This window comes from Camelina sativa, chromosome 4, assembly GCF_000633955.1.
Source record: "Camelina sativa cultivar DH55 chromosome 4, Cs, whole genome shotgun sequence".
Taxonomy (NCBI): domain Eukaryota; kingdom Viridiplantae; phylum Streptophyta; class Magnoliopsida; order Brassicales; family Brassicaceae; genus Camelina; species Camelina sativa.
This window is the reverse complement of record NC_025688.1, coordinates 4,819,043-4,832,901: the sequence shown is the minus strand read 5'-3', so window position 1 is coordinate 4,832,901 and position 13,859 is coordinate 4,819,043. Positions and strand designations below refer to the sequence as shown.

The 13,859-nt window shown below is 38.1% G+C and overlaps 1 pseudogene; it reads left to right on the top strand.

Moving 5' to 3' along the window:
• On the top strand, positions 7,494–8,247 carry LOC109132439 (annotated as a pseudogene).

Here is a 13,859-nt window from a genome sequence, read left to right as displayed (position 1 = left end):
GGCCAAAGAAATCCACTAAGAATGGACAAAGAGGGTGCAAGAAAATAATGGTTGGCAAAGAAGATAAAGCATTTGTATGCTAAGTGGCCAAATGATACTAGGATTTTTGTATGTCATAGTAGGTTCAATTAACCTTATGCAGTTGTAATACTTGAGGTATCAATCCAGTTGGGAAACTCTACTAACAATTGAGATGCAATCAAAGTATCATAAGTTAAGCCAATTCAAAAAGAGTGTTTTTCTAACAATCCTAAAATGGTCAGAATGCAAAACGAAAATGGGCTACAGGACTGTATGAAAAGAAGCGAAAATGAATGAAAACAGAAAACGAGTCTAAGCAAGAATTAAATAGCAAGAAGCGAAACAGTCTCAAGAATGGAATAAAAATCAGAAAGATAGAAGTCCTAAGGATGGGAGTAATTGATGTCGGTGGAGTATCCTAGTCTACAAAGTGTTTAACATGCCACAAGCAAACTATCCCTAAACAATGAACATCACAACCTAGCTCTCGCTAGAGAAACATGATCAAGCATGGCATGACAAACAAGTTCATTCATGTCAACAAACATCCTAGACAACTAATCTCTTAGGCTAGGAATGTAAGTCTCTGGCACTAGTTGGTTAGACATTTCATCGAACACCTTTTGGGTGTCGAAATGTCTAAGACCTAGTTCCAATTGATCAGAGAGAAACTAGTATTTCTAACCCTAGTCCAGAAGTAATCATATGAATCTAAGCTTAAACACCCTACATACTAAGATCCTCCACCTAATCTATCCCATCCTCAAGAACAATCACACTACTCAGATCCAAAAATCATCATCAAAGATACAAATTCGGAAAACATTGAATCAAGCATAGTAAGATAGATAAAAATGAGATGAACAACTTTGCAGAAAAAATCAAATGCAAAAACTCAATAAACTAAAAGATATTGGGATACAAAGGTTGAGAATGTTTTAGGTCGCTAGATAAAGCCTTAAGAACACAAACGAGAAATAAGATGTCTTCAGCCAAGACTTAACAAAATGTATTTATAGTAAAAACATGTAAATCCCTAAAACATAAAACGACAAGGTGAAGAGTCGGTTTGGGAATCTCCTGAAGCGTGTAAGACAGAACGTCTTCCTGACATGTGCGAACGAGTCGGTGTGCGTCCAGTGGCTCGACCCAGATGGCTCGAGTGAGGTCGAGTGATGCGTGGTGAGTCTGGCTCGAGTGAGGTCGACTGGGTGGAGTGGAGGGGTGTTGCTCGAACCAGAGTGGTTTTGGCTCGAGCTGGGTGTATATGCATCCACTAAAACAATGATAACTCTTTAACCACACCTCCGATTGGCTTGAAATAAATGGCGTTGGAAAGATGACTCAATTACCTATACTTTTTATGTAGACGTCGAAAGCTAAATCCCACTCGAGTGGAACGGCTCGAACGGGGTGGCTCGATCGAGCGGATGAGACTGGCTCGAGAGAGTGGCTCGATCGGGGTTGTGAGATTGGCTTGAGAGACGGTTCCGGGAGTGTTATGCAGCGGATGGGTCAAGTGATGCGTTCCCAATGTCTCCTAGATACCTGAAATACTCCGAAATGCACAATGTGGCTCGATCGAGCGGATGAGACTGGCTCGAGAGAGTGGCTCGATTGGGGTTGTGAGATTGGCTCGAGAGACAGTTCCGGGAGTGTTATGCAGCGGATGGGTCAAGTGATGCGTTTCCGATGTCTCCTAGATACCTGAAATACTCCGAAATGCACAATGTATGCAAGGATGATGCAAGAACTACCTAGACATGCAAAGTGTATAGAAAGGACTAGAAAATGATGCAAAACAATGGGTTATCCTAGCTAAATGCATGATAAATATATGCTAGGGAGATGTATGCAAGGATGTATGCAATTATGATGCAAGAACTACCTAGACATGCAAAGTGTATAGAAAGGACTAGAAAATGATGCAAAACAATGGGTTATCCTAGCTAAATGCATGATAAATATATACTAGGGAGAGACAAAATATAGACATATCACCAAACTAGTGAGGTTCTATCGGACCAAACTAGTAGGTGGACGAAGGAGTTAGACAAAGTCTAGAGAAGGACCAAGGAGCTCAGAGGTGGAGACAAACGATGAAGAAGAAGAAGTCGTTGACTTCTACCAAGATCATTTGATCAAGTCCAAGATAAAGTTAATCAAGGACATGGAGGTTATAAAGTGAGGAGATGGAGATCAAGTAGACCGAAGGAGACAAGTTATCGGACAAGGACATAAAAGCTAAAGGAGCCGGAGAAGGTAAGTCGTATGGAGTACAAAATTAAAGGAGCCGGAGAAGTAGTTATATGGAGTGCGGAGCCAATAAACCAGAGAATGCAAAATCGCATGTTGAACGTACCAAGAAGTCGGAGTGAACCAAGTTATACGAGAAAGAAAAGAAGTCAAGAACAAGCTGAAGAAAGAGAAGGATTGATACAAGGAGTTTAAGGAAGTAGACGAGTCGCGGTACATCAAGAGAGCAATCTTAGTACCAAAGAAGCTAGAATGTGGAGAACCAAGCGCTAGCCTTTTCAGAGCGCTAGCCAATGGCGCGAAATGATCAAGTACATGACACAATGAGCAGAAGCCAAAGAAGTCGACGAAGTCAAATAGCGGTATGAGAAGTAGCAAAGACTAGTAGCAAGTCAAGGAGATTATTAAAGACCAAAGAAAGGAGAAGAAGTTCAAGTTTTCCTGGAGCTTTGCAGAGAAAGGAATGATATAACGATGATAACGGTGGTAGTAATATAAAAACGCAGATGACAAGAAGCATCAACACCATACCAAGAGGAGGAGAAGAATTTAGAATTCGGGGACGAATTTTTATAAGGGGGGGTGAATGTAGTAACCCTGGGGTGAATGTAGTAACCCTCACTAAGGGTAAAAATCCAAATAAAAATTTTGGAGATAAAAACCCGGAAAGGACTTAGCAAGAAGAAGAAGAGAAAACTAAGAAGAACGACCGAAGGAAGTCCGAAGGAAAAATCAACAAGTCGGAAGATGGCCAATGGCCGGTGGTCAAGAGACTAAGTCCCATAGGAAGTTGAAGAAGAAGAATGGCCAAGTCAAAAACCACCAAAAGGTCAAGGTACGGACACATCAGACGTACACAGACGGAGACGGTACGCACAGGTCGGACGTACACGGACAAAGACGTCATGGACCGAGTAAATACGGAAAGGTCGGACGCATGCGGAATGAGACGGCATGGACGAGAAGTTGCGGTACTGACGGAGAGTTGCGGTACAGACAGAGAAGCTACAGAAGAGATCGAGAATTTGTGGACGTAGCGGACGGGGCGCACGGCAAAACGCAATAATTGCGCGGAACCGCGGTATTGACCAGACAGCGGTCCGGATTTTGCGGAGCGATTGTCTGTCGGCGCAAACGAGAATTTTTCTCATGAAATCAACCAATAGAATTTCATGCAACCTTGAGGATTAATCATTGTGTTGTTAAAACACAAAGAAGGAACATAATCATTATTTCCTAAGGAGTTGGCAAATAAGAATTCATGCACCAAAAGTAGGAGACAAGAGAAGATTTTCTCTTAGGAATCAACCAATCCGAACTCATGCAAGAGAAAAGGAGATTCCTTGGACTAGAGTGACTTGCGCGCCAAATGTTCGCCCAAAGGAGTTGAGAGGAAGCAAGGCATGTGCCCGCCATGCATTGGCGAGTGGCACCGCCCAAAAGCCCTATATAAGGAAGCTTAATCTCTCATTTTCGACACACCTTGCTCAAGAGAGAAAAACAACAAAAACTCTCTAAGTGTTGCTCTCTCTCGAAGACGAAGAGAGACACAGTTTGAAGACGAAGAGAGACGTTGTTCAAAGACGAAGAGAGGCGCTGTTTGGAAGCAGTTGGAAGCTGTTGGACGTGAGATCGACGTTGTCTGATCCGTGGTGTCGTGAAGTCCGATCATCAATCTGCTGAATCACTGTGAGTTCTGTGGTAGTTTGTGTGGGGTGCTGCATGGATCCTATGGACCATGTATGTACCCATTGCTTGCTGCATTTAGACTAGGATTCATGCTAGAATCAGTTAAATGTTGCACGCGTAAATTGGTAGGATTCATGCTAGAATTCATGTTAATCACATAGAATTATGCTAGGAATCACCATGCATGTTGAAAATTGGAGAATTGAACCGCATATTTTCATGATGAACTTGATGCATTTTTTTTAGCAATTCTGCTTACTTAAAATTTGGACCATGGACTTGTATGCATGATTAAATTGCTAGATTTTTATTTGCAATATTAACTTGCTTAAAAATCGAATAGGTTGGTTGCATGCATGTAGAACAATCTAGGTTGCTTGAATTTTTATTCTTGTTGCCTGTTGATTGTTGCTTGATTTCTTGCTTGCTTTGCTTGATTTTCTTGCTTGAATTGCTTGTGTTGTAGTACTAGATTCTTAGAGTTATTTATACTAACACTTTGAATTTGTAGTACTTATTTTTAGCTAGTCTCTTGAATTATATTTGTTATCTTTCTCGAGTCGTTGCTAGAATAGAGTAGTCGATCTTCTCTTCCACGTGTAGAAGGATTGTCTAGTGGGAAGTTCCCAACGACCACTTACACGGAACAAAGTCGGCGTCTAGCTAGCGACTAGAGCGACAGCTACAAGATGTTGTAGCATTTGTTGGCTCATGCTGGTTAACATTGTGGTTTTAGCATGGGAAGTAGTTTGGAACATAACAGATTATCGAGGGCCCATAGGTGAAAGAGTCTAGGGTAGTCGAGTAATCCTTGATTATTCTAGTCGTCTTTGTTTGTCGCGTAGGCGAAAGAGTCTAGAGTATCCAAGTTACCCTTGTTGTATTCTAGTCGTCTTTGTTTGTCGCGTAGGAGTAAAAAGTCTAGGTTAATTGAGTCAAGTCTTGATTGAACAAACCTTCTTTGCTTGCTTGCTTGTTTATTGCTTCCGCTATTGTTCCCGTTGCGTACCTTTGATTGCTTGCTTGTTTGTTTCCTTGCTTGTTGGGGTAGTCGGGTGGGGATAGTTAGAATGCATGTCTAGGAAAAGGGGGTTCCCAGGCTCACTAAGTAATCTTAGATTACTCATGATAAATTTTTGTCTTGCAGGAAGTCTAGGAAGAGTCTAGAGCTGGAGCAAACTTTAGGGTACTGGATAGGGATTTTCTGTGTTTTTATAAAACCCTATATTTTCCTAAGATGTATTCTATGAAAGTATCCGACAATTTATGTATATTGCTTTGATAACTTATTTTTCAATATAATAATTTATTAAAGTAATATATTCGGTTTTGGGGAAACATGGCAAGTTGCATTTGATACATTGGCCTTGTGTGGGCCAACACAACGCGCCAGGCGACGCAAGGGTCGCAAATCCTAAGCGAAACCTCGGCCACGGGCGGAGTCGCGTCCAGGGAGGACAGGTCGGGAAGCTGCAGCTTCCGTCCCTCGGCCGGACCACCCGGGTGTGTGATTCCCATAGTAACGCTTCTCGCAGCTGTCCTTGTCCCTCGTCCGGGGCCTAGGGCGATTCGGGGGCGTTACAATGTACCCAAGCAGATATAGGGAGTTTTGATTTCATTAGTAATGGTCTAGCAATCAGCTGAAGGCGCTTGATTAGTGATTCTGCTAAGCCATTCTGTGTGTGAACATGTGCTACAGGATGTTCAACACTTATCCCAATAGACATGCAATAGTCATTAAAAGCTTGAGATGTGAATTCACCAGCATTATCAAGACGAATTGTTTTCAAAGGAAAATCTGGAAAGTGTACTCCTAGTATAACCAACTAGGCAAGTAATCTTGCAAATGCTAGGTTTCGAGTTGATAACAAGGATACATGTGACCGTCGACTAGATGTGTCAATTAAGACCATAAAATACCTAAAGGTTCCACATGATGGGTGAATCGGCCCACATATATATCCATGTATGCGTTCCAGAAATTTAATTTGTTCTAAATTTATCTTTGCTGGCGAAGGTCGTATAATCAACTTGCCTTGTGAACAAGCAACACATGAAAAATCATTAGGAAGAATCTTCGGGTTCTTCAATGAATGACCACATGAATTCGTGATTATCTTTTGCATCATTGTTGTGCCCGGGTGACCTAACCGGTCATGCCAAACTTTTAAAGTTTCCGTGGATTTCTGGTTTACTATAGCATTTGCTTCAATTATATTAATTGTAGTGTAGTAAAACCCAGTGGAAAATGCATGCAGTCTTTCTACAATATTTTTAGAGCCTTGGGTATTATTTGTGATTTGAAGGTATTCAGTGCTACCTTTGCTCATTGTCTCAATATGATATCAATTTTTGTGGATATCTTTGAAACTTAATAAGTTTATTTGAGACTTAAGGGAGTATAATGCATCAACAATTTCTAATTGTGTTACCATAGGCAATGATATATTAGCTCTTCCAGAGCCTTCAATTATCTTTGCACTACCAGTTAAGGTACTTACACTTGCTTCTTTCATTGTTAAACAGGAGAAATAACTTCTATTTTTTAAAAATGGTATGACTAGTTGCACTGTCGGCCAAACATAAATCTCCACTATTCATTATTTTCTTAGCTTATAGAGCGTGCTGATAACGTGTTATAGATAGATAAAAGGGAGGAAGATATTGGTGTCTTATTCCAATAAATGAAAGGTCCTTTATATAGGAGTACAAAGAGAGGGTTTTGCTTGATGAAAAAAGTAATTCTAGAAGATGGGCCTTATAATGGGCATCCATCTATTATTCCTAACATTATGGTTATATTAAAGAAAATACTACTAGAGTTACAAATTTATAATGCTTTGGACTATTAATATACATAGAAACAGAGCAATATCAAATTTCATTTTATGTATAACAAAAGAAAAATAAAAAGATGGTAATCTCTTTGCTCTGTCTTTTTATCATCACCTAAATATTTATTTTTTTTCTTTGAGGAGTAATCGTCCAAATAACAACAGTACCTCATAAAAGTGTAGGTAAGGGTGACTTCGCCTCCCCTGTTCGAGGTATGTCAACCAAGGGGGTTGTATATAAGTCTGTGGCCTCGACATGTGCTTGATGTAAGGCTATCGCCTCACTTTCTGCAAACCTTACAACCTCGAGAGTACTCTCAACCAAATTTATGAAAACTTTTAATTGATAATCTTCCATATATACCATATTATCTAAGGAAATAATGTATGTTGGGCACCGAGTGATGTTTCACATAGGAACAAATCTACATTCTCAAACAAGGACTTTAAGAAATAATGTATGTTTGAAAACCTTTTCTGCCATTTGTTAATATATTACAAAGTTGTACTCTAAGCAAGACAAACCGAGTTATGATAATCTTGCTTAGCTTCTTAGGATTCTTCTTTATAATATAGTAATGTATGAAGAAAAAAACAAAAATCCAATCATATTGTAGACGGTGTGGGACTATTAATATAAACAGAAAACAGAGGATATTAATTTCATTTTTCTATGTAACGAAATAAAAGAAACAAAAAATATGGTAATCTCTTTGCTCTGTGTTTGTATCATCACCTTCGCTTCGTTGATCTTTATCAGCAAGAAGATCAAACGCTCTAAATGGAACCTTCCTCCTAGCCCTCCAACGTTACCAGTTATCTGAAACTTACACCAAGTTGGAGAATTGCCTCACAAGTTATTTCAGCGTCTAGCCGAAAGAACAGGACATGTTATGCTTCTTCACTTAGGGTTTGTTCCTGTGACTGTTATCTCATCGAGAGAAGCAGTTGAAGAGATGTTAAGAACTCATGACCTTGCAGCAAGGCTAAGCTTGTTGGTTCGAGGCTAACCTCTCGGGGTTTTAAAGATGTCGCTTTTACACCGTATGGTGAGAGTGGAAGGAGCGGCGCAAGTTTTTGGTGTGTGAGCTTTTCTGTCTGAAAAAGGTATAGTCTTCCGGGTATTATTAGAGAGGAAAAATGTAACTTTCTTGTCAAGAAACAGTCGGAATCAGCGGTGGATCGATCTCCGGTCGATTTAAGCAAAAGCCTTGTCTGGCTAACCGCGAGTATCCTGTTTAGAGTTGATTTTGGACAAAGGTTCCACGAGAATGAGTTTATCAATAAAGATAAGGTGGAAGAGCTTGTGTCTGAAGCCGAGAGAGCTCAGGGTAGTTTCACTTGCTCTGATTTCTTTCCTATTGCCAACAACTACGCCAACAAGCCTGCTAGGTTAACATCTCATCAGGGGTTCAACATACTGCGACCCCCGAACCTGGAAGTTTAGCAACACCGGCCAACCCGGCGCCTACACCACCCATACCGACTTCATCAGCGCCTACGGTTCTATCGGCACCACCACCGGCCACACTCGTGGATCGCTCCTAGAATGTTTGTGACTCGTCGACGCCCTCTACTGTCACACTCTGGTCCATGGTGTCGCTAACAACTTGGCCTCTACCCCTACCACGACCACGTCCGCGTCCACATCCACGTCCACGACCAGCAACATCACCACATCTAATCATCTGTACTACCATGAACAGAATGCTAAGTAAACAATTCAAAACCGTATACATAAATCACAATGTACCATGGAATCCCACATAAGGCTCGAAGAGGATGTTCTAGGACCTCATTCCACACACAGTCGACTACCTCACATGATCAATCAAATGCTTGCAAATCCAAAACATCAACAACAGAAACATAGTGAACACGTACCTAGAATCGTAAGGACTCTGATACCAAACTGAAACAACCCGACCCATTTTTTTTTCTTTTTAAAATCACATACTCACTAACAACCTAACCTCAATCAAACAACAGCGGATAACCTAGAATGATACCATTAATCTAATAACCAAATATCAATTCATCATCAACAGTAACAAACCATCCAACAAGTCATTAACATTTAACCAGCAACCTAGCAACATTTTAACAATTTGACTCTAACAACTTAACAGAAGCCAGACAACACATCAACGAGCCACTAGAACATTCTCCTTTTCATTGTCTTGATTCCATGATCACATTTTGCCTTTACTTGCACCACAAACACAAATGAGATGCGTGAGTATTATCATAAATGCTCTGTGAGACGATCCTTCCATCTATTGGATACACAAGCAAAAAGACAAGCACAATCAAATACAAAAAGAAACAAGCAAACCAGACAACTCTGAACACACGCGTCGAATCTATGCACTTGCGTCGATCGATGCAATTCTCCAAATCCCTAGATGCATCAACCGATGCACTCCTTGCATCGACCAATGCAATTCTTCGTGTCTCCGTCAAATCCCTAACTGTGTCACTCCTTGCATCGATCAATGCAGTCGCGCGATGCATCGCCAAAAATGATCTCCTCCGACTCTCCTCGGCTCTGTGATGCCAGAAACGCCTTCCAAAGGCCACAAACATCACGCCAAACACTCACAAGCAAGCATGCAGGCAATCAACAACCAAAATTACACAAAAATAAATATCTAATCGCTTATATCAGCCATGATCACACACTCACCTTTGAGAATGACGAATCTGATTCTAAAACCCACGAAAACAGTCTCTTAGCAAGATTCTACCACGTTCTTAGCTTCATATGTTCACTCCAAAGGAAAGATCTCTCAAGAAATGGACAACATTAAGAAATTTTAGTGGACAATAATAATTACCCAAATCTATTGGACAAGTTTACTATTGACCTTCCTAAATATATAAATTGATTTTTATTATGGAAATTTTAGTTAACTTATCCACAAGATGTGAGAATGGACATTATTGTTCGTTAATCTTATCCATGATTTGATTAAAATTATCCACTGAATGTATTAAATGTAGATAACTTAGTTACGTAATTGGTATATATCATGTAAACCTATATTTATTAAATATATTATGCTTAAGTTTACAATAAAGAAAATATATATATGTTTAATGTCTATTACCTCTCATCACATCATCCATCAAGTATTATTAAATATTATAGTTTTTTATTATGTAAGGGTAGAACAGTCCATTTCTTATTCTGCAAAAGCAGAGATATGATAGTTTTGGAAAAGATTTTAGAATGTGGTATTTGGAAAAATTTTGTTACGAAATGTGATAGTTTCCACTAAATTCTCTTAAAATAATTCGCGGTAGTTATCCCGTAAAAGTGGAGGTAAGGGTGCCTTCACCGACCCTCATTCGAGGTACGATGACTACGGGGGTTACATATAAGTTTGTGACCTCAACATGTGTCTGATGTCAGGCTATCGCCTCACTTTCCACCAACCTTATAACCTCAAGAGGACTCTCATCCATGTACTTATCCATATATATTAGATTTATTTTAATAAATTTTACTTTTCTTAGCTTCACAAAATTCCTACTTCATAATATCTTATATAATATAACAAGGTTCTTCTTTACTTTTCATGAGAAGATGACATTTGGCGCTCTATTTCATGACATCTCACAAATGGCAGAAAAAAAAATTCAATCAAAATGTAAGCAGTGTGAGATCAAAATTACTTGACCTAGTTATAGCACTTTGGACTATTAATATACAAAGAAACAGAGCAAAATAAATTTCATTTTTTCTATAGAAAAAAAAAAGAAAAAAATAAAAAATCAATTATTATTAACATTTATGTCTTGCTTAGCTTCATAGGCTTCTTCTTTATATATTAACAGATGAAAAAAAAAACAAAAAACCAATCAAAATGTAAGCAGTGTAAGATGTTAAAATAACTCAACCTAGTTATAGCGCTTTAGACTATTAGAAGCAGAGCATATCAATTTCATTTTTCTGTATGACAAAAGAATATATTTTATCATAATATAGTTTTTGGTACATAATATAATTACGTAATATATATTACATTTATTTTAGCTTCATAGGATTCCTACTTTGTAGTATATTAATTAACATAGGATAATCAGTATGAGATGAAAATAACTCAAGGTAGTTATCCCGTAAAAGTGGAGGTAAGGGTGCCTTCACCTACCCTCGTTCTAGATACGACGACCAAGGGGGCTGCTTGTAAGTTTGTGTCATCGACATGTGTCTGATACCAAGTTATCCCTCACTTTCCGCCAACCTTACAATCTCAAGAGGACTCTCATCCAAATTTACCAGACCGATCCATAAAGAGTAAGAAAAATATACATAAATACTCCAATGAATAAATAAATTTATCAAACATTTTCAATGATTTTTTTCTATGTCGTGAAAATGTGAAAATGATAACCTGATAAACATTTTTAATTTGAACAACAAATATGATAACCTGCAAAAAAAATTAAAAAATTATTCAAGATTACCTATTGAAATTTGGAAAGTTTAAAGTAATATAATTATTCATAGGAATCTAATGACTGAAATTTAATTATAATAACTGAAAAATTGTGTTAAAAAGGAGAGTAGTTAGGTCTAAATTACAAACAACAAAGAAAATGTGTGTTAGATAGATAACACGTCAAGTGTCATCTCCCTAGCAAAAGTTAAGAAAAACCTTCTCATATTAACATTTATTACTAATATTTATTATTATCATTTATGCCAATTATTAATCAATAGTATATTAACATAGTATATTATCAATAGTATATTAACATAGGATAATCGGTGAGATTAAAATAACTCAAGTTAGTTATCCCATAAAAGTGGAGGTAAGGATGCCTTCACCTACCCTCGTTCTAGATACGATGACCAAGGGTGCTGCATGTAAGTTTATGTCCTCGACATGTATCTGATGTCAGGCTATCCCCTCACTTTCCGCATGAAACGACCGACCATTTTTTAATATAATAATTAACTAGTGGTCTCATATCCACTAGCCACCAAACCACAATCAAACCAAACAGTGGAAATAACCAAAATATATCATTAATCAACAACCAATAACCAATAAATAATAAACCAATAATAGTGTTAATTCAACCAAGTCATAAAACATAAAACCAGTAACATAGCAATATTCTACTGATTCAACTCTAGCAACCTAACAGAAGCCAGACAACACATCAACGAGCCACTAAAACATCCTCCTCTTCATCGCCTTGATTTCACAATCACAATTTGCCTTTACCTGCACCACAACACATATGAGATCATGAGTATTCTATAAACACTCAGTTAGGCAATCCTCCCATCTACTGGACTATACACACAAAAATTGAGATAACTATAACCAACAAACAAAACAGGACAACTACATCAACCGACACCAACCAATGCATCAACCGACACCAACTGGGGTTGCATCGACCGACGCAAGCCTGCATTGACCGACACCAACACTACATCGACCGATGCATGCTCAAAATTTCACGAAATCTCTAATTGCATCGATCGAAACCTCCACATGGCATCGACCGATGCTCCTAGGTCAAATCGCGTCGTCCTCGCATTGGCTCGATCGACGCACATGTCGAGCATCATCTTCCCCAAGCTCCTCGCCAAATCTCTGTTCCTAAATCACAAAAAAAAAACATGATTCAATGCACAAAGAAGCCTCACAAAGCTCCAAGTGACTCATAAATACTCTAATAAGCCAAGCAATCAACCACATAACACATAAACATGCAAATCAGAGAAATTTCAAGCTTAGACAAGTCATGGTCATGCACTCAACTTTGCCAAAGAAGATTCTGACTCTAAACCGACGGATCTACACTCCTAGCAAGCTCTTACAGCGATCCCAGCTACAGATCTCCCAAAGAAGTGGCACAAATCACTAAAACTCTCAACAATGCTTAAGAACTTCTTTCTCTCTTTCTTTTTCTCTCAAAAACGGTTAAATTCCACTAATGACGACACAAACTCGACTTAAGAGTTTTTCCTAACCCCAAACGCAGCCAAACACGCGTTTAACTTAAGTCGTCTCGCTACAAACCGGCCTTGCATCGATCGATGTACGCGGATGTTACACCGCCAACCTTAAAATCTCAAGAGGACTCTCATCCAAATTTTCAGAAACTTTTTTATTTCTAATCATTTCTAACCTTCCATATATTGGTAACCAGGTGAAGTTTCACCTAGAAAAAAATCCATATTCTCAAACAAGGACTCCGTTGGAAAAAAATTGGGATCAAGTGGTATTTGAGATAAAGCTCATGTATGTTGTTCTGGCGGGCAATCAAAAATAACATGATTAATTGTCTCCTCCTGGGCTACACATCTAGTACAACTTAGGCCACAATTGATTCCCTGACAAGTTAGGTTAGCGTGACCGAAACCCGCCTTGTTTTCACTTACCACATAAAATGGTAAATTTTTTGTGGGCATCGTATTTTCCAAATTCTAGCCTGAAGCGGTGTTATATCTGGACCACAAACTCTATCATTAAAAAACCTTAGATCCATCATTCCGGCTATATGGTATCCTGATTTAACGGTGTATAGTGTACTTATTCATATCTATTATTTATTTAAATAAATTTTGCCTTTCTTAGCTTCGTAAGATTTCTACTTTGTAATATCCCCTATATATTAATAAAGAAGCACATTTGAGAAAAAGCTGATCTGTCGCCGCCAGAGAGCTCATGACACTTTTAAGCAAAATACCCTTAATTTTTCTAATTAATTACAGCTCTATGCCATTGTATTTATTTTAAAAACAATAACTGAATAATAATTAGATATGTCATCATTTCTCACACAAATTTAATAGTAAAGCAAAATTTCACTAAAATTTACTTACAAATATACAAGTCAAAATTATATTGATTTCTTAAAATTAATATAAATATTGATTTCTTAAAATCAATATAAGTAACATATTCTAAAAAGGCTATAAAAACATATCAATTAATATAAAGTTAATAAAAATAAAGAGCATATAACTTATTAAACATATAACTTATTAACATAATCATATAAAAACGAAATGTTATATGTTAGTATTATTAC